General features: G+C 41.4%; 1 long non-coding RNA gene across 3 annotated transcripts in view; it reads left to right on the plus strand.

Annotated features, from left to right (window-relative positions):
* The window catches only part of LOC141585616 (uncharacterized), a 238,187-nt gene that overhangs the window by 54,719 nt on the left and 160,638 nt on the right, over positions 1–22,830 (plus strand). For all 3 annotated transcript variants that reach the window (XR_012519187.1, XR_012519188.1, XR_012519189.1), the window contains exon 3: positions 6,495–6,597. This is a non-coding gene — a long non-coding RNA (uncharacterized LOC141585616). The remainder of the gene's footprint in view (positions 1–6,494; positions 6,598–22,830) is intronic.

Genomic DNA, 22,830 nt, shown 5'->3' on the forward strand with positions numbered 1-22,830 from the left:
CAGCTGATTAGCCACAGATCAGTGCTATGAGTTATAGAAATAGAAAGGCAGAACATGAATAGACAGAGGAATAATACATAGAGCAGAAGGAGCACAATACCGAGAGTCCTTGAATGCACTTTATTTGCTACTTTGAACAGTACTTTGAATAGCAAAATTATGCGTTAATGTCAGCGGTTCACAAAACTTGGTCCCTGACCAGCAGCATCAGCATCACCTGGGAACTTGTTAGAAATGCAAATTCTCTGGCCTTACCCCAGACCTGCTGAATCAGAAACCCTGGGAGTGAGGCCAGCAATCAGTGTTTTAAGCAAGCTTTGCATGTGATTCAGATGAACGCTAGAGTTTGGGAATTACTGGTTTACATTTTAACAGCTTACAACCATCTTTTCCAATGCAAAGCAAAGTGGAATCACAAATGTCTTAGCATTTTAAATTCCTTACCTCCTTGACACATACTGTGAAAATTCCCAGATATTATTGTCTTCTGATTCTTGCAGTGATAAGCATGAGCATAGTCACCAGGTAGAACTTCCTCAGTTGCCCTGGGTGGCTGTTGTTTAATCATGAAGCAGTAATATAAGAGAAGGATTCTGAAAATTAACTAAATGAATCTGCTGTCACTTTGGTTCTTTAGAAATACCTTTCCTGGACTGGGTGCAGTGGCTCATGCCTGTAATCCTAGCCCTTTGGGAGGCTGAGGCAAGAGATAACTTGAGACCAGAAGTTTGAGACCAGCCTGAGCAACATAGTGAGACCTCATCTCTTAAAAAAAAAAAACCCCACAACTGTTTTTCCTCCAGTGTTACAATATATTTATAACCTTATAACAAATTATATACAAATCACTGTTTTTATTTCCATACCTTCACAATCTTATCTCTAGAAGCAGTTATACCAAAGCCCTGTGTTGTCTAGGTGTGTGATGACAGACTCTCTGGGCCCCTCTGAAGGGTGTCATCATTCAGGCCCAACTTCTGCTTATTTTGAATTTCCTGTTTGATGGTTAAAAGTCAAAGAGAAAAAGGCCGGGCGCGGTGGCTTAAGCCTGTAATTCCAGCACTTTGGGAGGCCAAAGCGGGTGGATCACGAGATCAATAGATCGAGACCATCCTGGTCAACATGGTGAAAGCCCGTCTCTACTAAAAATACAAAAAATTAGCTGGGCATGGTGGCACGTGCCTGTAATCCCAGCTACTCAGGAGGTTGAGGCAGGAGAATTGCCTGAATCCAGGAGGCAGAGGTTGCGGTGAGCCGAGATTGTGCCATTGCACTCCAGCCTGGTTAACAAGAGTGAAACTCTGTCTGAAAAAAAAAAAAAAAATCAAAGAGAAAGCCAGAAATTAAAAGCCTGTACCACAGTCTCCCTCTTATTCATATTCTCTGTCATCATTGGTTGTTTATGTGTCTGCCTGAACTTCCCAGATTGGGCTTATTAGGGGCAAGAGTTATTTGTCTCATTCCCCTTCTATAAAATAGGCTTCCAGTACATGTTCACGAACAGGACTGGCACTGAAGCCAGCAAGGCTGAGCGGCTCATGGAAGGCTGGGAGCTCTTCTGAGCATCCACAGGTACTCCCTCCTGCTCACTTTATTATACCATCTCTGTATATCAGGTGGTTGTTTATTATTTACTTAATTTCCACGTGGCATTCTCTAGAGACTTTGTGACTGATTGTGTTCATCCCCGAAACTTTGCAGAAGTCAGGCTTTGTAAATATAGTGGAAGAAAGGAGATTCACAGCTAAACGCTTCCTAATGAGGACACTGCGAACATGTTATTTTCAACATTCAACTCCTAAGTTTGAATAATTCATGAAAAAAAAATCTGTTGAACTAAAGTGACTGGGCTATTTTAATGAAAGTAGAAATTTGGAATGTTTTAGAGCTGGAGATCAACACCCTCAGTTTTCATGGGAGAACCGAAGGCAGGGTGAGGAAATGACCAGCCCACAACTCAGTGAGTTAGTGAGCTCAGGTCTTCTGTGTCCCGTGCCCTCAAGGTCACACAGTGGCTAGTGGCCAATCTGAAACGAGAACTCAGGCCTTGAGATGCACATACCCAGTTCTTTCCATGGAGCCACCACAACTTGTCACAGGGATACCGGAGAGTAGGCAGGCCCAAGGTCCCTCTCTCCTGCACTGCTGGGTCACAGAAGACACAGGGAGATCATGTTTCCTTTCCTTTTCCATCTTCAATGATCAAGCCCAGCTGCTTTCTGCTCTGGCTGCACAGTAGACCCCCTGGGGAACTTCTGAAAAATTTTGACACTCAAAACCCACCCCAGGTCAATTAAATCAGTCTGGTGGCAGGCCCAGGCTTCAGTGTTTTAAAGCTCCCTAGTTGGTTCCAACTTGCAGCTAAGTTTGAGAAACATGAGTCTAGCCCTTCCCTCTTGTTTTTCCTATTTTCTTGATGGCTAGCCGGCATCCTTCCCTTGCTCCCTCTGTTTCCTTTTTGCTAACCCTCAGCGGGGGTTTCTGTTTTTTTGGGTTTTTTTTTTTTGACAGAGTCTCACTCTGTCGCCCAGGCTAGAGTGCAGTGGTACAGTCTTGGCTCACTGCAACCTCCATCTCCCAGGTTCAAGCAATTCTTCTGCCTCAGCCTCCTGAGTAACTGGGACTACAGGTGCGTGGCACCACACCCGGCTAATTTTTGTAATTTTAGTAGAGACGGGTTTCACCATATTGGCCACCCTGGTCTCGAACTCCTGACCTTGTGATCTGTGCGCCTCAGCCTCCCAAAGTGGTGGGATTACAGGCGTGAGCTATCTGGCCTAATCCTCAAGTTTTAACATTGCAATCACATGGTTAAGTTCAGGCTGCTGCCATTCCAAGCCATTTAAAACGTTAGCCAAAAACTTAGCTTTGTGGTCCCCTTCTGATCTACTCTTCTCTCTCTCTCTCAGCTCGGCTGTGTCTTTGCTTCCTTCACCACTGGCCCCCTCAACTCCCACCCAGGCCTCACTCTCCCAGGAGGGGCTACCATTTGTAGCCCTTCTGTCAAAGCCTCCCTCCTCCTTGGCTTCAGTCCCAGACAACTGTGAGGCTGGACTCGAGGAACTGGGAGCTCAGACTGGATGGAAAGCTTTGGGGACGCTGCTCCTATGATTATTGGTCCCACAGGAATAATTCTTCCAGCAGCTCTTCTTTTTTTCTTGCTGGCTAAGTGTGTGGGTGTGCAGCAGGCATTTGCTAGGGAACGTGGGCAAAAAATAAAACTTTTCAAGCTTCAATTCTGCAGACAGATTGAGAGGCCTCCCAACAGTTCAGAATTGCTGAATCTGGCTCCATCCACCCACTTACCCCCCCCAGGAAGTGGTAGATCGAGTTCGATGTGTTTTGATTTGTTAACAGTGGCCTAGCTTATGGGAGTTTAACTCATAAGGATGATGCTTTAAAATAAACTAGTCAATAAATAATTATTGAACATTCATTGCACGCAGGGCACTGTGCTAGGCACTGATTAAACCCAAATGGAAGGTCACCTCTGCTGAAGCTATTTTATGGGCAATAGAAGGAGACAGGAACAGAGGGGAATAGGAATAGGAAGGAAATAAAAAGCCATAAAACCGAAAAGGGTTAGGGGTAGAAGGATAACAGCTGTGTGTTTAACTTCCCAGGACTTAAAGTCCTGAACTATTTGTCCAGTCCATTCTCACCAACCATATTGGAGCCACCATGTTGTTTTAATCTTGCCATTTGACCTCCAAGGTATTTTGGGGGCCCTTCAGAGAGCTTAGCAAACATTATCCTAAGACAGCTGCAGCTTCTTTCTCAATCCATCTCCATCTCCCTCTGCGTGTGTGTCTTTTTGTCACTTTCTAACTCCCACACTTTATCTCCCTTGATATCTCTTAGATACGTAACATTTTTTCATGAATACATAAAGAAAGAAATCCAAGCTCTCAGCCGTTTATCAAACTAATAATAAATATTATTGGTGGAAATGACCAACACAAATTAACAGCTAAAACTACATATAGGAAAAAAAATGGTTATTGATGGAAAATTGCCTGAAGAGTCAAATCTTCTTGACAAAATGTAGACATCCAAATAGGATCAAGAAAAATTGGATTTGGTAGAAATAATGGCCACGAAGTAAAATCCATGAAGGCAGATGTTATAATTGGTAAAATTTGACATGGACAAAAACTTGACAATGAATCAAATTTTGTTGTAAAATTTAAACAGAGGCAGGAGGATTGCTTGAGGCTAGGAGTTCAAAACCAGCCTGGACAATAGAGTGAGACTCCATCTCTGTTGAAAAAAAAAAAAAGAGGCCGGGCATGGTAGCTCATGCCTGTAATCCCAGCACTTTGGGAGGCTGAGTGGGGTGGACCACTTGAGGAGAGGAATTCAAGACCAGCCTGGTCAACATGGTGAAACCCCATCTCTACTGAAAAAAAAAATACAAAAATTAACCAGGCGTGGTGGCGGGTGCCTATGTTCCAAGCTACTTGGGAGGCTGAGGCAGGAGAGTCACTTAAACCTAGGAGGTAGAAGTTGCAGTGAGCAACTTCACTACTGCACTCCAGCCTGGACAACAGAGTGAAACTCTGTCTCAAAAATAATAATAATAATTGATGCCAATGAAAATAACATCAATAAACTATATATAAAATGGTAAAAACTGGAAACTGTGCTGTGTGAAAAATTGATCAGTGAATTTCATTGCTAATGACATTTGTTGTAAAGACACACTTTCTTGATGGAAGTCTGTCAACGTTGGCATAATTCTGATGAGAATATAGTGAAATTTCTACTGAGGTAGCAATAACAATGAAAAGTATCATGACCCCATAGGGGCTGCCTGATGAACAGGCAGCAAGGTGAAAGCTCCAACAGGGTGGGGCTTAGGAATCTGTATTTCTTTTAAAAAATCAAAAACATAAAAACCCCTCCATCTTTTGAACTATGATGTAAATGAACCAACTAGTAACAAAATGTTTGGGGAATAACCAGAAAAATTTGAACATTGACAGGATGCTAGAGAGTATTACGCCATTATTATTATTATTAATATTATTAGCATGATGCCAGTATTGTGCTCATATATTTTTATAGTCCTGTTATGGACTGAATTGTATCTCTCCAAAATTCACATGTTGAAGCCTTAACCTCCATTGTGACTGTATTAGAAGAAGGACCTTTAAAGAGGTAACTGGGGTAAATGAGGACCTAATCTAGTAGGAATGGAGTGGGGTCCTAACTAATAGGACTGGTGTTCTTATAGGAATAAGAGCCATGGGGTGGGGCACTAGCAAAAAGAAAAGGCTATGTGGGGGACACAGTGAAAAGGTGGCCATCTGCAAGCCAAGGAGAGAGGCCTCAGGAGATACTAACCCTGCTAGCACCTTCATCTGGACTAGCAGCCTCTAAAAGTGAAAGGAAAAAAATGTCTATTGCTTTAGCCACCCAGCCTATGGCATTTGTTATGGAAGCATTAGCAAACTAAAATTAATCCATATATATTGGAGACACCCACTGAATTACTTATGAGTGGAATAATATGATGTCTAAAATTTTGCTTTAAAATACTCCAGAAATAAAAATTGAGGATAGCAGACAGATAAGACTAGTTAAGGTTGACAGTTATTGGACCTGGGTAACAAGTACTTGGAGGTACATTGTGCTATTCTCTTCTACTGTGGACTATATTTGAAAATCTCCAAGGTCAGGCATGGTGGCTCACGCCTGTAATCCCAGCACTTTGGGAGGCCGAGGCGGGTGGATCACCTGAGGTTGGGAGTTTGATACCAACCTGACCAACATGGAGAAACACCATCTCTACTAAAAATACAAAAATTAGCTGGGAATGGTGGTACATGCCTGTAGTCCCAGCTACTTGGGAGGCTGAGGAAGGAGAATCACTTGAACCTGGAAGATGGAGGTTGCAGTGAGCAGAGATTGTGCCACTGCACTCCAGCCTGCTTGACAGGAGCAAGACTCCAACTCAAAAAAAGAAAAAAATCCAAATAAGTTTTTAAAAATTGACAGGGACAATTGTACAGGTTATTTTTACATATATTCAAGTAGATAATTACAAGAAAAGGTTTCCCATAATCTTGTATTCTTATCTGTGCTGCTGTGGCCTGGAATAAAATGTGTTACAAATGTGTATTTATAAATAAAACATTAACTAAATATAATAAGGGAAAAGGGAGAAGGATAAAAATGCCAACTGCAGACAGTGGAACTATGGGCAAGGGGCAAGCAGTCAGAGAAGGAAGAATCAGCATTTACTGAGTGCCTAATACATACCAGGTGCATTGTAGACGTTGTCTTTGGATACTCACGTAGGTCTATGAAGTAGACTTATCATTTCAGTCCTTTAAGAACATTTTAATATGAAGAAACTAAGGCCCAGGGAGGATGAATGAATTCCTAAGATCACATACTAGGAAGTGGCTGAGCTGAGATTTTAATCCTATCTGTCTGCTTGCAAAACTTACATTCTTTTCTCTATTAAAACTTACATACCCTTTCCCTAGATATTGTGAAATACCAGATCATAAAGGACAGAGGAATCCTGAAGAGGATAAAATCATAGAGACATGGGGCCAGTTAACGTTACTGAAGGAGCTGAGCTTGGAGGTAAGTCCTGGAGGTGGGGAAGAGACGAGCAAGCAGCCTAGCAGTAGGGAGGGATGGCAAGATGCAGAAACTTGGTAGCAGGTGGAGAACAGGGTAAGAAGGAGAGGCCACCACTGCAGGCTCATATTTCTTGAATGAAGGGGTAGACCAGATGATCTTTCAAATCTAAAATTCTGTCAACCCTCATCTGGGCCTCTCCACTAGGATGTTTCACCTTCATCTCCAGTTGTACATTTTAAAAACTAGGTTCATTACTTTCTCTCCTCCCCACCTGAATCAATTTCCTCCTGGTTTCCCTCACCTGCTGATAGAGTCATCATTTTCCCACCTGTGTTTAACACCTGTAGTCTTTACCAATCTTGTCCAGGCCCAAGTCTTGGGACAGCATTGGTAAACCGATTCTTTGCTCAAAACTCTAGGAGCTCCCCTATCTGTCACTGGGATACCTAAGCCATGTTCTGACCTCAGAGCCTTTGCACTGGCAGTTCTCTCCACCCAGAAGGTTCTTCTGCTAGATATCCATCCTAATCTCCTTTAAGACTACTGAATGTCACCATCTCAATGAGACCTTCCTTGACCACCTGTTTTAAGTTGCAACTACCTCCGTCTTCCCCTGTTGCATGCATAATCTCCTATACCTGGATATATTTTTTCCCTCAGCACTTTTTTTTTTAACACGCTATTTGTTTTTCTTTTCTCTTAAAAATTGCGTATCTCCCTTCATTAGAATAGAAGTCAGACAAGGGCAGGGCTTTTTGTCCAGTTTGTTCACTTCCCTAACCCTAAAAATTAACAACAATGGCTGGGCACGTAGAAATTTCTCAATGAATGAATGAATTCATGTTTTATAAATGAAGTACAGCACAACAGGGAAATCAATAAATAAAGACATGGAAAAGTGCTGGGAAACAAAAAGGGCTGTCAATTCTACCCACTTGGGAATGTCAGGAAAAATTTCACACGAGTTAACAATTGAGCTGAGATTTAAAGGTAAGTGGGCAAGGCAGATGGGGTAGGTAAATAATGGTTCCCAAAGAGATCAAGTCCTAATCCCTGGAGCCTGGGGTTATATGGTGTATTAGTCCATTCTCATGCTGCTATAAGGACATACCGAAGACTGGGTAAGTTATAAAGAAAATAGGTTTAATTGACCCATAATTCCACAGGGCTGGGGAGACCTCAGGAAACCTTACAATTGTGGCAGAAGGGGAAGCAAATGCATCTGTCTTCACATGGTGGCAAGGGCGAGGAATTAGAGTTGAGCGAAGGAGGAAGCCCCTTATGAAACCATCAGATCTCGTGAGAACTCACTCACTATCATGAGAACACTATTAGGGAAATGGCTCCCGTGATTCAATTATGTCCACCTGGTCCTGACCTTGACATGTGGGGATTATTATGACTCAAGATGAGATTTTGGGCAGGGACACAGCCAAACTGTATAATATGGCAAAAGAGACTTAACAGATGTGACTAAGCTAATTATCTTGAGATGGAAAGACCATTCTGTTTTATCCAGCTGGACCATCAATGCAGTAACAAATATTCTTATAAGGGAGAGACAAAGGTAGGTTTAGCAGAAGCAGCATAAGCAGAAGTTGATGCGACAGTGGAGCAAGATGCTGTGCTGCTGCTGGCTTTAAAGATGGAGGAAGGAGTCATGAGCCAAGGAATGCAAAGAATGTGGCTCTAGAAGCTGGAAAAGGCAAGGAAACAGATTCTTCCCTCCAGCTTGTGGAGGGAGCACAGCCCTGCTGACACCTCAATTTCAGCTCAGGAAAACTGATTTTGGACTCTGATCTCCAGGACTGCAAGAGAATAAATATGTATTGTTTTAAGCCACCAAGTTTGTGGTAATTTGTTACAGCAGCCATTAAAAAGTAATACAGCAGTTGAGGGCATCCTTTTAAGAGGGAATAGTATGTACAAATTCTGAAAGTGACAGCACTTTCAAGAATCCCCTGGGAAACTTAATGTACCAGGGTTAAGCAGTAAGGAGTGGAGAAAGATGGGGTTGGAGACATGGCAGGGGCCAGACTGTGAAGGGCCTTGCATGACATGCAGAGGAGTTGGGTGGTATTCTATCGGTGTAGAAGAATCTAATGACCTTCAGTCCTGAATGGCATATTCCTGGCTGCAGGGAGTGCTGCTGGTAGATGGCCCTTACTTGCAATTCTCTTCTGGGATCTCTCTTTTATGCATGCAGTTGTCTATCCCAAGATCATACTAGCTTCCTGGGGCAACCAGTCATTGGTCTACACAGAAGTATACTCTGTCAATTCACCCCAGTTCAGAAGAACTCCGGAGGGACATCCCAACTTCAGAGCTCCCCAGGAGGTTAGCTAAAGCTTTGTTGTGATGACTTTGGAGCTCAACTTCCGTGTGTCCAGTCCTGCTTCCTTCTCTCCCTTCTACAGGTATTAATCTCAAGAGCCCTCCCTAATGAACACCCTGCATGCTAGTCTCTGTCTCATTCTGCCTCCCTGGGAGCTCACCTTGCCAATGGGAGTGAAATGGTCTTTAAGTAAGAGAATGAGAAGTGAGATTGGTTTGGGTGGTGATAACTCAGATCAGTGTGAGGATGTGCTAAGCTGGGGAGAGACTGGAGGAGAGATCAGTTAGGAAACGAGCAAGATTCCAGGTAAAAGATGATGAAGTCTTGGGAAAGGGTAGAGGCAAAAGCAACTCTATGCGTGGTCGCCAGCTTTCCTGTGACCAGCCTCATGGAGCGTAGTCCATAACATGTTAGCTAAAAGAAGTTCTTCCTCGTAGGCAACACAAGTGAAAATAGACAAATCAGATTACATCAAACGAAAAAGCTTCTGCACAGCAAAAGAATCAACAGGGTGAAGAGACAACCTATGGAGTGGGTGAAAATTGCAAACCCATCTGATAAAGGATTAATATCCAAAGTATATTAGGAGCCCAAACAACTCACTAGCAAGAAAACAACCTGATTTTAAAAATGAGCAAAGGACTTGAATAGACACTTCTCAAAAGAAGACATACAAGTGGCCAACAGGTATATGAAAAAATGCCCCACATCACTAATCATCAGAGAAATGCCCATTAAAACCGTAATGAGCTATCACCTTATACCTGTTAGAATGGCTATTATCAAAGACAAAAGATGTTGGTGGGATGTGGAGAAAAATAATTGCATGCTGTTGGTGAAAATTTATACTGGTACAGCTGTTATGGAAAACAGTATAGAGGTTCCTCAAACAATTAAAAATAGGATTACCAGGCCAGAGCAGTGGCTCACACCTGTAATCCCAGCACTTTGGGAGGTAGAGGTGGGTGGATCACGAGGTCAAGAGATCAAGACCATCCTGGCCAACATGGTGAAACCCCGTCTCTACTAAAAAAAATACGAAAGTTAGCTGGGCATGGTGGCATGCACTTGTATTCCCAGTTATTCGGGAGGCTGAGGCAGGAGAATCACTTGGACCTGGGAGGTGGAGGTTGCAGTGAGCTGAGATCGCACCACTGCACTCCAGCCTGGTGACAGAGCAAGACTCCATCTCAAAAAAAAAAAAAAAAAAAAAAAAAGGACTACCATATGATTCAGCAATCCCACTAATGGGTATATGTTCAAAGGACATGATATCAGTATGTTGAAAAGATATTTGCACTCTCATGTTAACTGCAGCACTGTTTACAATAGGCAAACATGGAAACAACCTAAGGGTCCATCAATGGATGAATGGATATAGAAAATGTGATTATATTTATGAGGAAGGCATGTTGAAAGCTGAGATGGGTCAATAGCTAAGCCTCTTACTCCAGTTAGTCAATTTGTAAATGAAAGGAAAAGTTCTTGAAGGAAATTATAAGTACCTTACTGTTGATACAGAGAAAGTTTGAGTGATCTGGATAGAAAATCAAACAGCTACCACATTCCCTTAAGCCAAAGCCTAATCCAGAGCAAAATCCTAAGTTTCCTCAATTTTATGAAGGCTGAAAGTGGTGAGAAAGGTGCAGAAGTTTAAGAAAAGAAGCCATCTCCATATAACAGTGCAAGGTGAAGCAGCAAGTGCTGATATAAAAGTTGCAGCAAGTTATCAAAAAAATCAAGCTAAGAGAATTGATAAAGTTGGCTACACTAAATAATAGATTTTTAATGTAGACAAATGGACTTCTGTTGGAAAAAGATGCCATCAAGGACTTTCATAGCTAGAGAGAAGTCAATGCCTACCTTCAAAGTTTCAAAAGATAGATTGACTCTTTTGCTAGGGACTGATGTAGCTGATGACTTTACCACTGACACCAATGCTTATTTCCCATTCCAAAAATCCTAGGATCCTTAAGAATCATGCTAAATCTATTCTGCCTGTGCTCAGTAAACGGAACAGCAAAGCCTGGATGATGGCACATCTGTTTACAGCATGGTTTACCAAATATTTTAAGCCCACTGTCGAGACCTACTGTGTAGAAAAAAGATTCCTTTCAAAATACTAATGCTCAGTAACAATATACCTGGTCACCCAAGAACTCTTATGGAAGTGTACAAGATAATTAACATTGTTTTCAGGCCTGCTAACACGACATTTATTCTCTAGCCCAAGAATGGAGAAGTAGTTTGGACTTTCAAATCTTATTATTTAAGAAATACTGGCCGGGTGCAGTGGCTCACATCTGTAATCCCAGCACTTTGGGAGGCTGAGACGGATGGATCATGAGGTCAAGAGATCGAGACCATCCTGGTCAACATGGTGAAACCCCGTCTCTACTGAAAATACAAAAATTAGCTGGGCATGGTGGCCCATGCCTGTAGTCCCAGCTACTCGGGAGGCTGAGGCAGGAGAATTACTTGAACCCAGGAGACAGAGGTTGCGGTGAGCCAAGATCGTGCCATTGCACTCCAGTCTGGGTAACAAGAGCGAAATTCGTCTCAAAAAAAAAAAAAAGAAAAGAAAAAAAAAGAAATACTTTTAATGAGGCTATAGCTGCCATAGATAGTGATTCCTCTGATAGCTCTGGGTAAAGTAAATTAAGAACTTTCATGAAAGAATTCACCATACTAGGTGTTGTTAAGAACAGTTGTGATTCATTGGAGGAAGTCAAAATATCAGCATTAACAAGAGTTTGGAAGAAGTTGATTCCCCTCATGAATGATTCTGAGGTGTTTAAGATTTCAGTGGAGGAAGTAACTGCAGATGTGGTAGAAATACTAAGAGAACTGGAATTAAAGGTGAAGCCTGAATATGTGTCTGAATTCCTGCAATCTCCTGATAAAATGTTAATGGATGAGGAGTTACTTCGTGGATGGTCAAAGAAAGTGATTTCTTGAAAGTGATTTCTGCTAACACAACATTTATTCTCTCCAAATGTTGTGTCTCTCCAAATGGCATTGCGTGATGATATGTACCCTCTCAGGGGTGGCAGAGGAAGCCAAGAAAAGAAGTTCTGTCTCCTTACTGAGTTGTAAGTAGATACTCCTGGTGAATATACTGTGAACATTGTTGCAGTGACAACAAAGGGTTTAAAATATCACATAAACATAGTTAATACATCAGCAACAGGATTTGAGATCATTAACTCCAATTTTGAAAGAAGTTCTGCCGTGGGTAAATTGCTACCAAACAACATCACATGCTACAGAGAAATTGTTCATAAAATGAAGAGTCCAGTGATGTGGCAAACTTCATTGTTGTCTTATTTTAAGAAATTACCACAGCCACCCCAACCTTCAGCAACTACCACCCTGATCCAGTCATCAGCCACTAGCATAGAGGCAAGACTTCACGAGCAAAAAGATTACAACTCAGTAAAGGCTTAGATGATTGGTAGCATGTTTTTAGCAATAAATTATTTTTAAGTTAAGCTATACACTTTTTTAGACATAATGCTATTGCACATTTACTAGACTACGGTATGATATATGTATAGTGTAAACATAACTTTTATATGCACTGGGAAAATAACAAATTTGTATGACTCACTTTGTTGTGATATTTGCTTTAATAGAGTGATCTGGACTTGAACCTGCAGTATTTCCAGGGAATACCTGTATTCTTAAAAACACCTGATAGTAGATTTTACGTGTTCTCACCACAAAAAATGAGAATATGAGAGATAGTACATTTGTTAATTAGCTCATTTTAGCCAGCCTACAATTTATACATATTTCAAAACATCATGTTGTACAAAATAAATACATAAAGTTTTTACTTGTCAATTTGAAAACTTAAAAAGAAGTCCTTCTTTATTATGGCCTGAATCTTTTCATTTTGTCCCTCATTTCTAATCCACCTTTGTGGAACATGTCTACTTTCTTACCAAAAATATCTTCTCTGTTTCCCTGGTGAACAATCAGCTTCAACAAGCAGCAGGTTTGATCAACCATTCTTCTCAGAGCAAGAAACCTACCATACTGGGAAGTGTTCGTCTTTCCATTTCTTTTTGAATATCTCCAATGTCAGAGAGCTCATTATCTTACAAGGCTGTGTATTCTCAGTGATATGGTTTGGCTTTATCCCTACCCAAATCTCATCTTGACTTGCAGTTCCCATAATTCCTCTGTGTCATGGGAGGGACCAGGCGAGATGTAATTGAATCATGGGGGTGGTTACCCCCATGCTGCTGTTCTCATGATAGTGAGTGAGTTCTCACAAGATCTGATGGTTTTATAAGGGGCTTTTCCCTCTTTGCTCAGCACTTCTTCCTGCTCTTATGTGAAGAACATGTTTGCTTCCCCTTCTACCATGATTGTAGGTTTCCTGAGGCCTCCCCAGCCTCGCAGAACTATGAGTCAATTAAACCTCTTTCCTTCGTAAATTATCCAGTCTCAGGCAGTTCTCTATTAGCAGGGTGAGAATGAAACAATACACTCAGTTTCAGCTGAGAGCCTTATACTGAACCTGAAACTGCTTGTAGCTTTCACTTGGTTCTAGTTATGAGACATACCATCAGCATGGAACAATGTGTTTAGAAGTCCTGGTTTTGGAATCAAACAGAAATTAGTTCAAATCCAGATTCTGATACTTGAAGTGACCTTGGTCCTTTTATGTTAACTAGTTTGCTCAACTGTAAAATGGGGACAAAAATAGAATCTCCCTCATAAAGTTACTGTTTAAAGAATAGAATACTTAAAGAAAGAATATTTTGGCCAGGTGCAGTGTCTCACACCTGTAATCCAAGCCCTTTGGAAGACCAAGGCCAGCAGAGCATGAGGTCAGGAGTTTGAGACCAGCCTGGCCAATATTTCTACTAAAAATACAAAAATTAGCCAGGTGTGGTAGCGCACACCTGTAATCCCAGCTACTCAGGAGGCTGAGCCAGAATAATTGCTTGAACCTGGGAGGCAGAGGTTGCAGCGAGCGGAGATGGCACCACTACACTCCAGCCTGGACGACAGAGTGAGACTCCGTCTTGGAAAAAAAAAGAAAAAAGAACAATTTTAAAGCATGATACCTGGCACATTGTAAATGCTTAATAAGTGGTAGATATTATTATGGATATTAGATGTCAATTGAATACGTCTCTCCAAAAGGCATTGCATTATGATATGTGCCCTCTTCAGGGTGTCGGGAAGCAGAGAAAAGTTCTGTCTCCTTACTGAGTTGTGAGTGGATATGCACCTGACCTCTTTGAACAAATTGCATGTTAAGCACAGTAATGGTGTGTAGACTCTCATGCAGGACAGGAGTAAGCTATAATCAGGGTGTCTCCCATGGCTTATATCTGCCTACTTAGGAGGAAAAAGAATTTGTTTTCCATTTACCCAACAGCAGCCCTGCATAATAAGAAGGGATTGATTTTCTCAGCATTCCATTAGCTCTGAGTCTTTCAAGATAGCATAATGCATTCCAGCGGGGGAGATGAATTGCGTCATCAGGGAGCTGGAACAGGACCTGGAGAGGAATCAGGCTGGGGTAGCAGCTTTCAAAGGGAATAATCTCACACTTCTCCCCATTTTCCTTATATATGTTTTCAAAATCTTTGAAGCTTGGCATTTTGTATCCACATTTCTGATCCAGACACACATTTCTTAACCAGCTCAACTGCTGACCCAGTTAAATAATAATAAGTGGATTCTCATAAATCTAAACTTTTTCTCTCAGGAGAACCCGTGGAAGAGGCTGCAGAGTGGTGGCTGTGGGAGGAGTCATCACTGGTGATGTCAAAACCCATTGCTTGATTGGTGGTGCTAAAGAATAGCTGTCTGCACACCATCAAAACCATCAGTAGGAGAGAAAGAAAAATTTAGTTAATGTATTGGTTGTTTTGTCCACCTGGTATTCACACAAGTAAAAGAAACAGAGAGAAGAAAATACTGTCTTCCAGAAAATGGCATGATTTTTTTTTCCTCATAGAAGAAAGGTTGCTTCCTGGAGGTTTATATGGGAAATATAGTATAATCAGTAGTGTGATAGCAAATGTTTAACACGGACAGTAGCAGGTGAAGGGAGCATGAGTTGGTAGAAGGTGCTCATTTTTGTGGTATATATATTCTCACCATAGTCGATTTCAAACTACTAACACAACGTCACTGAGTGCGGCATGGGGAGAGATGAGCAGAAGCGTACCTTTCTGTAGTGTTTTTACCATCCCTAACCTGTGAGATCTCTACTCACTCACACACTCAGTCATTCATCTTTTATTTATTCAACATTTATTGAGCACCTGCTGGGCAGTGGAAATACTGAAATGGACAAGAGCATCTCGAGATAGACAAGAAAGGTGATGACTGTAGGGGAATGTAATAAATATATGATAGAGTTACCAATAGGCAAGGTGACTGGGAAGAAGAGTGGCCTCTCGGACTGGCCGTTCAGTCCTCCAGCTGCTTCCTCAGAGAGAGTTTGACAGAAGATCCCTTTCCCCAGCTTGATACACTCTCTTTCCTTGGCCTCCAGGACACCATTCTCTCCTGTTTTGTTTTGTTTTTTCCCCGTCTTGCTGGCAGCTCCTTCTCAGTCTCCTTTGTTGCTTCCTCCTTAGCTCTATGACCTCTAAGTGTTACAGTGTCCCAGATTCCAGTCCTTGGACATCTCATCTTTTCTACCTCAACCCCTTGGTAATTTAATCCAGTGTCAAGACCGTAGATCATCTATGGCCCCCAGCTGTAGACCCTCCCACAACCCTGTACACTAGACTCATCTATCCAATTGCCTGTTTGAAAACCCCCATATGGCTAACACATGTCTCCAACTTAACACGCTCAAAGTTGAATCCCTGACCTCTGTCCTCTTGCTCCTCCTCCATCTTTGCCACCCCAGGAAATGGCTACTCTACCCTTCCAGGTGTTCAGGGGCTCAAAACCTATGAATCATTCTTTCTTTCTCTAAGGCCCCAAATTCAATCCATTGGCAAAGATTGTGAACTGTCTTCCAAGCATCCAAGAAGCAACCATGTTTCACCCCCTCCACCACCTTCACCATGGATCATGCCACCGTCGCTCACCTGAATTATTGTATGACATCCAAATACATCTTCCTTCCTCCACTCTTGTCCACTGCTGCCCCAACCACAACACACAGCTATAGTCAATTCGCAACATAGCAGCCAGAGTGTCCTATTGAAAAAAAGTTAGATCATTTCATTAACCTCATAGGATTGCTGTGAGTATTGTAATGTCTGGCACATGACCAACATTCAGGTTTTTTTTTTAGATATTACTGTTCTCTTTAAATGTTCAGGCTATTCATTACACTATGTGATTTCCTTTTTTTATTATTTTATTTAATTTATTTTTTTGAGATGGAGTCTCGCTCTGTCGCTCAGGCTATAGTGCAGTGGCGTGCTCTCGGCTCACTGCAACCTCTGCCTCCTAGGTTCAAGCAATTCTCCTGCCTCAGCCTCCCAAGTAGCTGGGATAACAGGTGTACCACCATGCCCAGCTAATTTTTGTATTTTTAGGTAGAGACTGGGTTTCACCATGTTGGTCAGGCTGGTCTCGAACCCCTGACCTCATGATCCTCCCGCTTCAGCCTCCCAAAGTGCTGGAATTACAGGCAAGCCACCGTGCCCGGCTTATACTATGTGGTTTCTAATATCCGATCTTGTTAGTTCTCACAGACAAGTAGCTTGTGCTTTGAACATAGCATGCACAATCATGAAGATAGTAGGTCTTCAGTTTCAGAGCAGAGGAGATATTGAGCTGCAATACAAATGATGCCCTCACAAGGTCTATTTTAATAATGGAGACCAATTTAGTTTAATTTGGAGAGCCAAAAATGTCCAGTTTGGCAAATTAAGGTATAATTAATATGCAATAAAAATAATGCTTTACTTTTATTTTTTATTTTTGAGATAGGCCTCATGCTGTCACCCAGGTTTAAGCCACCTCTTCTTCCCAGGCTCAAGCCATTCTCCCACTTCAGTCTCCTGAGTAGCTGGGACTGTAGGTACACAACACCATGCCCAGCTAATTTTTGTGTTTTTTTGTAAAGACACAAAATATTTGTAAAGATGGGATTTCACCATGTTGCTCAGGCTGGTCTTGACTCTTGAGCTCAAGGGATCCACCACCTCAGCCTCTCAAAGTGCTGGGATTATAAGTGTGAGCCACTGCACCTGGTCAATTTATCCTTTTCGGTGTACAGTTCCATGAGTTTTGACAAATGCATACAGTCATGTAACTGTCACAGATACTTTATCACAAATTGATAAAGTTTACATTTCTCTTGAGTAAAATTGGGATTTCTGGGTCTACCTATGTTGTGGGAAAACTTACATTTTAGATTATTCTTGAGTAAGTGTAGAACTACTACTCTCACATTCGTGATGTGAAAATAAGTAATTCAAAGTCTAAGCTGTTGGAACTATAAAATATTTTGAGCCTTAGGGGAATGTGATTATGGGACCCGAGTCACAAAAACAGGCAGCTATGGCCAGGCATGGTGGCTCATGCCTGTAATCACAGCACTTTGGAAAGCCAAGGCGGGTGGATCATGAAGTCAAGAGATTGAGACCATCCTGGCTAACATGGGGAAACTCTGTCTCTACTAAAAATACAAAAATTAGCTGGGTGTGGTGGTGCATGCCTGTAGTCCCAGCTACTCAGGAGGCTGAGGTAGGGGACTCACTTGAACCCAGGAGGAGGAGATTGCAGTGAGCTGAGATTGTTTCACTGTACTCCAGCCTGGCGACAGAGCAAGACTCTGTCTCAAAAAAACAAAACAAAACAAAACAAAACAAAAGAAAACAAACACTCAGCTATAACCTTTTGTGTCTCTGATTATAGATTAGCTTTTTTTCCTTACCTGCATTATTTTGTAATATGCGGAAATTACTAAAGGGCATTAAGGTAAGACCCCTTCCCTCTTAACTATTTTTTTTTTTTTTTGAGACAGAATTTCGCTTGTTACCCAGGCTGGAGTGCAATGACGCGATCTTGGCTCACTGCAACCTCCGTCTCCTGGGTTCAGGTGATTCTCCTGCCTCAGCCTCCTGAGTAGCTGGGATTACAGGCACACGCCACCATGCCCAGCTAATTTTTTGCATTTTTAGTAGAGACAGGTTTTCACCATGTTGACCAGGATGGTCTCGATGTCTTGACCTCATGATCCACCCGCCTCGGCCTCCCAAAGTGCTGGGATTACAGGCGTGAGCCACGGCGCCCGGCCCCCCTCTTAACTATTGATCTTTGTTGTAGATTAACCTCCCTCTTTATTCTCTTACACAAACTTCTTGACTTTCATTTTGTCTGAGATGAAATGTTAAATACATTATGTTAAATTGGAAAGGAGAAAAAAAGCTGGATATAAAAGAAAAACTGTAACTAATTGTTTTAACTCATAAAACAACCTTGTATAGAAAATGTTATAATCTTACTAAATTTTTTTGTTTTCTGCCTATATAAGCAAGAACCTTAATTTTTAACTTTGGAGTACTGATCCCATTCCTTTGAAGCCTGTGTTATCCAAATCCAAATAGCCATTCTCAGCTTTGTGCTTGAATAAACTCTTTTTTTTTTTGAGATAGGGTCTCACTCTGTGGCCCAGACTATAGTACAGTGGCACAATCTCTGCCCACTGCAACCTCCACCTTCCAAGCTCAAGTGATTCTCCTGCCTCGGCCTCAAGTACCTGGGATTATAGGCATGGGCCACTACTGCTTGGATAATTTTTGTATTTTTGGCAGAGACAAGGTTTCGCCATGTTGGCCAGGTTGGTCTTGGTCTCCTGACCTCAAATGATCTATCCACCTCAGCTTCCCAAAATTCTGGGATTACAGGCATGAGGCACCGCACCTGGCCAATAAACTTTTAAACTGAATTCTGGTCCTTTTGATTATTTCAGGTTAATGATGTAATGGTTGATTTTATATATTAACTTCACTGGGCTAAGGAATGCCAGATAGCTGGTAAAACATTATGTTTGGGTGTGCCTGGGAGGGTGTTTCTGGAAGATATCAGTGTAGATGATCCTCCTCAACGTGGGTGAGCATCATCCAATCCTTTCACCACTTGGATAGAACAAAAAGGCAGGGGAAGGGCAATTAATTGTTTCTCTCTTTTTGACCTTGGACATTCATCTTCTCCTGCCTGTGAACATCAGTGCTCTTGGCTCTCCAGCTTGCAGACAGCAGATCTCTTGGCCTCCATAACTGCATGAGCCAATTCTTACACTAAATCTCTCCCCACAAACTCCTCTGTCTCTTTATATCATATGGGTTCTGTTGCTCTGAAGAACCCTGACTAATGCACATGACAAACACTGATGTAAAGGGTAAAATCATTCTGTGCCTTGGAGGATTTTCTATGTGTTTCAATCAGTAGAAGAAGTGAGACGTAAATTAGCGAAGTCATCATTTGCAAATGGCTGTATTCAAAATAATTTTGTAAGTACTTAAAAATGGTTTGTTGGCCTTCCTTCCTAAGAAAGATAAACTTTTCCTTTGTTTACACATATTGATTTGCCTTATAAACAAATCTACTAACAGTGCAATTTCTACTGAGAGTGCAAAAGTCCAGCCTGCTTAAACACTGATTACCTTGCAGTGCATGAGGTTTTGCCATGCACTTACGGGTTACTATTCCATAAGCAAATTGGGCCTAGGGACTTAATCCAGGGTAAGGTGCTCTCTGCTCATTTTAATTTAATTTATTTTTTTAATTAGCAGGATTTTTTTTTTAATTTAGCAAGCTTTTTAAAAAAAAATTAGCAAAAAATTAAAAAAAATAATTTTAGCTATCTGCTTGTTAAATATAACATCATTAAAAAAATGTTTTGGAGGCCTTTCCTTGGAAGGGTGGGCAAAGCTGGAGGCAGCCTATACTGTAGGAAGAAGATCCCAGGCCAGAAGTTAGAAGACATGCAGTAGTTTTTGCTCTGATCACACTAGTCATATTAACTTGGCCTCTTTGGGTATTAGTTTCAGTCAGGACAACGATAAAGTGAGAGGGGTACTTAGACTGGAAAATTTAAGGATATACTCTCAGGACTCACTGCACCTACTTTATCCTGAAAATGAGTGCCTGCTTAAATTTTGTGCCTTAGTGTTTCATTTGTCTTTCTCTAGCCCTAGGTTTGCTCAGTTTCCTGATCTGTAAAATGAGGAGCCAGGCTTTGTTATCGCTGTAATCTTTCCCAGGGCTAACATTTTATGTCCCAAACCCAAAGCTTAGGCCAACATAGAACCAGTCAAAGTAAGACACGTGTAATTATCCAGTTGAACTTCATCCATAGCCCAGCTGAATAATTCAGGCCAGAAGTATCCTCTTTTTCTGCAATAGGAGGGTGGATTTTCTTTGCTCTGCATTTCGGGAAAGTTGTAGGAGCAGTCCTGTTACCCTCTATCTTAATTATATCAACAGTCCCTAGCTCACTGGCTCCATTGCTTTTTTCTGAATTGTAGCCCAGGCCATCCACAAATTGCCATGCCATCTCTTGCCCTGTGATGAAACATTCATTTGTGCAATCCAAAAATGCTCAAAATATGCGGGTAGTGTTAAGGTGTACAACTAGCTGTGCCCCTAGGGGTGATATTTATTTCATTTTAAACTTCACATAACTTGAAAGGAAGGCATGAGTCAGTGGCATACAGAATTCACTCCTACTGACTGGTAAGAGTGATGGTTAAAATTTCAAGAATTTAGCGAGCTGCTTGTTAAACACAACATCATTAAAAATTAGATAAACTTATAATTAAATAAATTATATTTAAAATGAAGGTAATAAATAGTAAAATTGCTTCACTTCCTAGTTGTTTTACTACATTTAACTGTTACATTTTTCAGGTTATTTACAGCTATTATATGCGTATAGTAGAAATACTAAATAACTGTGTTCTACTGCACATCTCTTCTCAACTCTATATTCAGTCACATCATATGGTAGCTGGAAATCAGACACACTGGGAGCATTTACACCATGGAAATTGGCAAATGCTTTGCTAGGGCTTTTCCAGGGATTTTCACTTGCTTGGGTTAACTAAAGAGTTGAAAAATACATTACTTGTGATTTATCCTTGCCCTATCTATATAAAGCAGGTTCATGTAGTGGAGAGAGCTCTGCCTTGGCTGGTTCTGCTAATAATTTGAGAATACTGTCTTTGTCCTTCAACTTCCCCACTCTCTGGAGCAGGCAAAAGTATAATATTTTCCCTTGTTATGTCATAAGATTATTAGGATAATAAATCATCGTTTCAAGAACAAAACTTTATTTTTTAACTCTTAAAAATACCTTCTGTGGTTTATGATTTGTAGTGTAGTAAAAGGGCTTCAAAAAAGTGAATATTTTTGTCTTAGTCTTTTTTGTGCTGCTGTAATAGAATATCACAGCCAGAGTAATTTATAAACAATTGATTTTTGTGTTTGTGTGTGTGTGATGGAATCTTGCTCTGTCACCCAGGCTGGACTACAGTGAGATGATCATGACTCACTGCAGCCCCACCCTCCCGGCCCAAGTGATTCCCCCACCTTAGCATCCCAAGCAGCTGGGATCACAAAGTGCACCACTATGCCCAACTAATTGTTTAATTATTTGTAGATACAAGGTCTCACTATGTTGCCCAGGCTGGTCTCAGACTCCTGGACTGAAATGATCCTCTTACCTAGGCCTCCCAAACTGCTGAGATTATAGGCATGAGCCACTGAGCCTGACTGACAATAGGAGTTTATTTGGCTTATTTTTTCTGAAGGCTGTGAAGACCAAAGTCAAGGAACCACATCTTGTGAGGGGCTTCTTGCACCATCATAACATGGCAGAAGGCATCGTATGGCAAGAGAGTGCCCGTGAGAGATGAAGAGAGTCAAACTCGCTCATTATAAGGATGCTGCTCTCATGATAATGGCATAAATCCTTTCATGAGGGCAGAGCCCTAATGAGCTAATCACCCCTTGAAGGTCCTACCTCTCAACACCGTTGCTTTGGTGATTAAACTTCCAACACATGAACTTTGGAAGACACATTTAATTCATAGCAACCTTATATAAACACAAGTCATTGTTGCAAAAGATCACACAGTCGCAAGAGAATGGTTAATAGATATGAAGGCATAAAGCTAAATAATAAAAAATTAAAAATCCATGGCTAAAATGAAGGGTTATTAATAACTCAAAATTTTATGTTAAAATTATTCATTTGTAGGCATTTTTTTCTCCACACACAAAAAATGTGTGAGCAAAATGTAAAGGAATGCAGTTAGCACCTAATCCTGTGATTTATTTATTGGAGCAAAGTGGTAAAGTGCCACCTTACCTCCTTCCTCAGTTCTCACACTTGATCTGCAGTTGTCAACTGTGAGCTTGGGCCAGAGAGGGACAATGTCTACTCTCTCTTTCTGCCCACTTGTGGCCATTAGACACAACCTTGAGTGGTCTGAACCCAGCTGTGAACTATAAACTCATGGTGTGGGGGTGGGGGTAGGTTACGAAGTTATGATACAGTAATAAGAATTCTGAATTCATTTCAATCCCAAAAGCTTTGTCTGTAGAATAAAGAATGATTGTCTTCTAAATGCTTCCAGACACTGTTGGTATGAATCAAACAGAATTTCACTTCAAAGCTCTACTGAATCCGTGTCTTTCTGTTGTCAGGGCTTAAGCTGTGCTCTAGCCAAGAGCACCCAGCTGAGGGGCCTCATACAAGGGCTGGAAGCTAGGTCACAAATCTCCTCCATGAACCATTTGTCCTACTTAGGCACTGAATCATCCCTGAGTGGAAGTGGTACCATTTTCTAATGGATCCATATAATTGGTCCTCTTTTACCTCATTTCATAAAGCCATGCAAGTAGTAGCAAGGATTCTGTAAAAATTATGTATATTCTTAATCAACATATAT

The sequence above is a fragment of the Saimiri boliviensis genome, chromosome 9 (assembly GCF_048565385.1).
Source record: "Saimiri boliviensis isolate mSaiBol1 chromosome 9, mSaiBol1.pri, whole genome shotgun sequence".
NCBI classification, from domain to species: Eukaryota; Metazoa; Chordata; class Mammalia; order Primates; family Cebidae; genus Saimiri; species Saimiri boliviensis.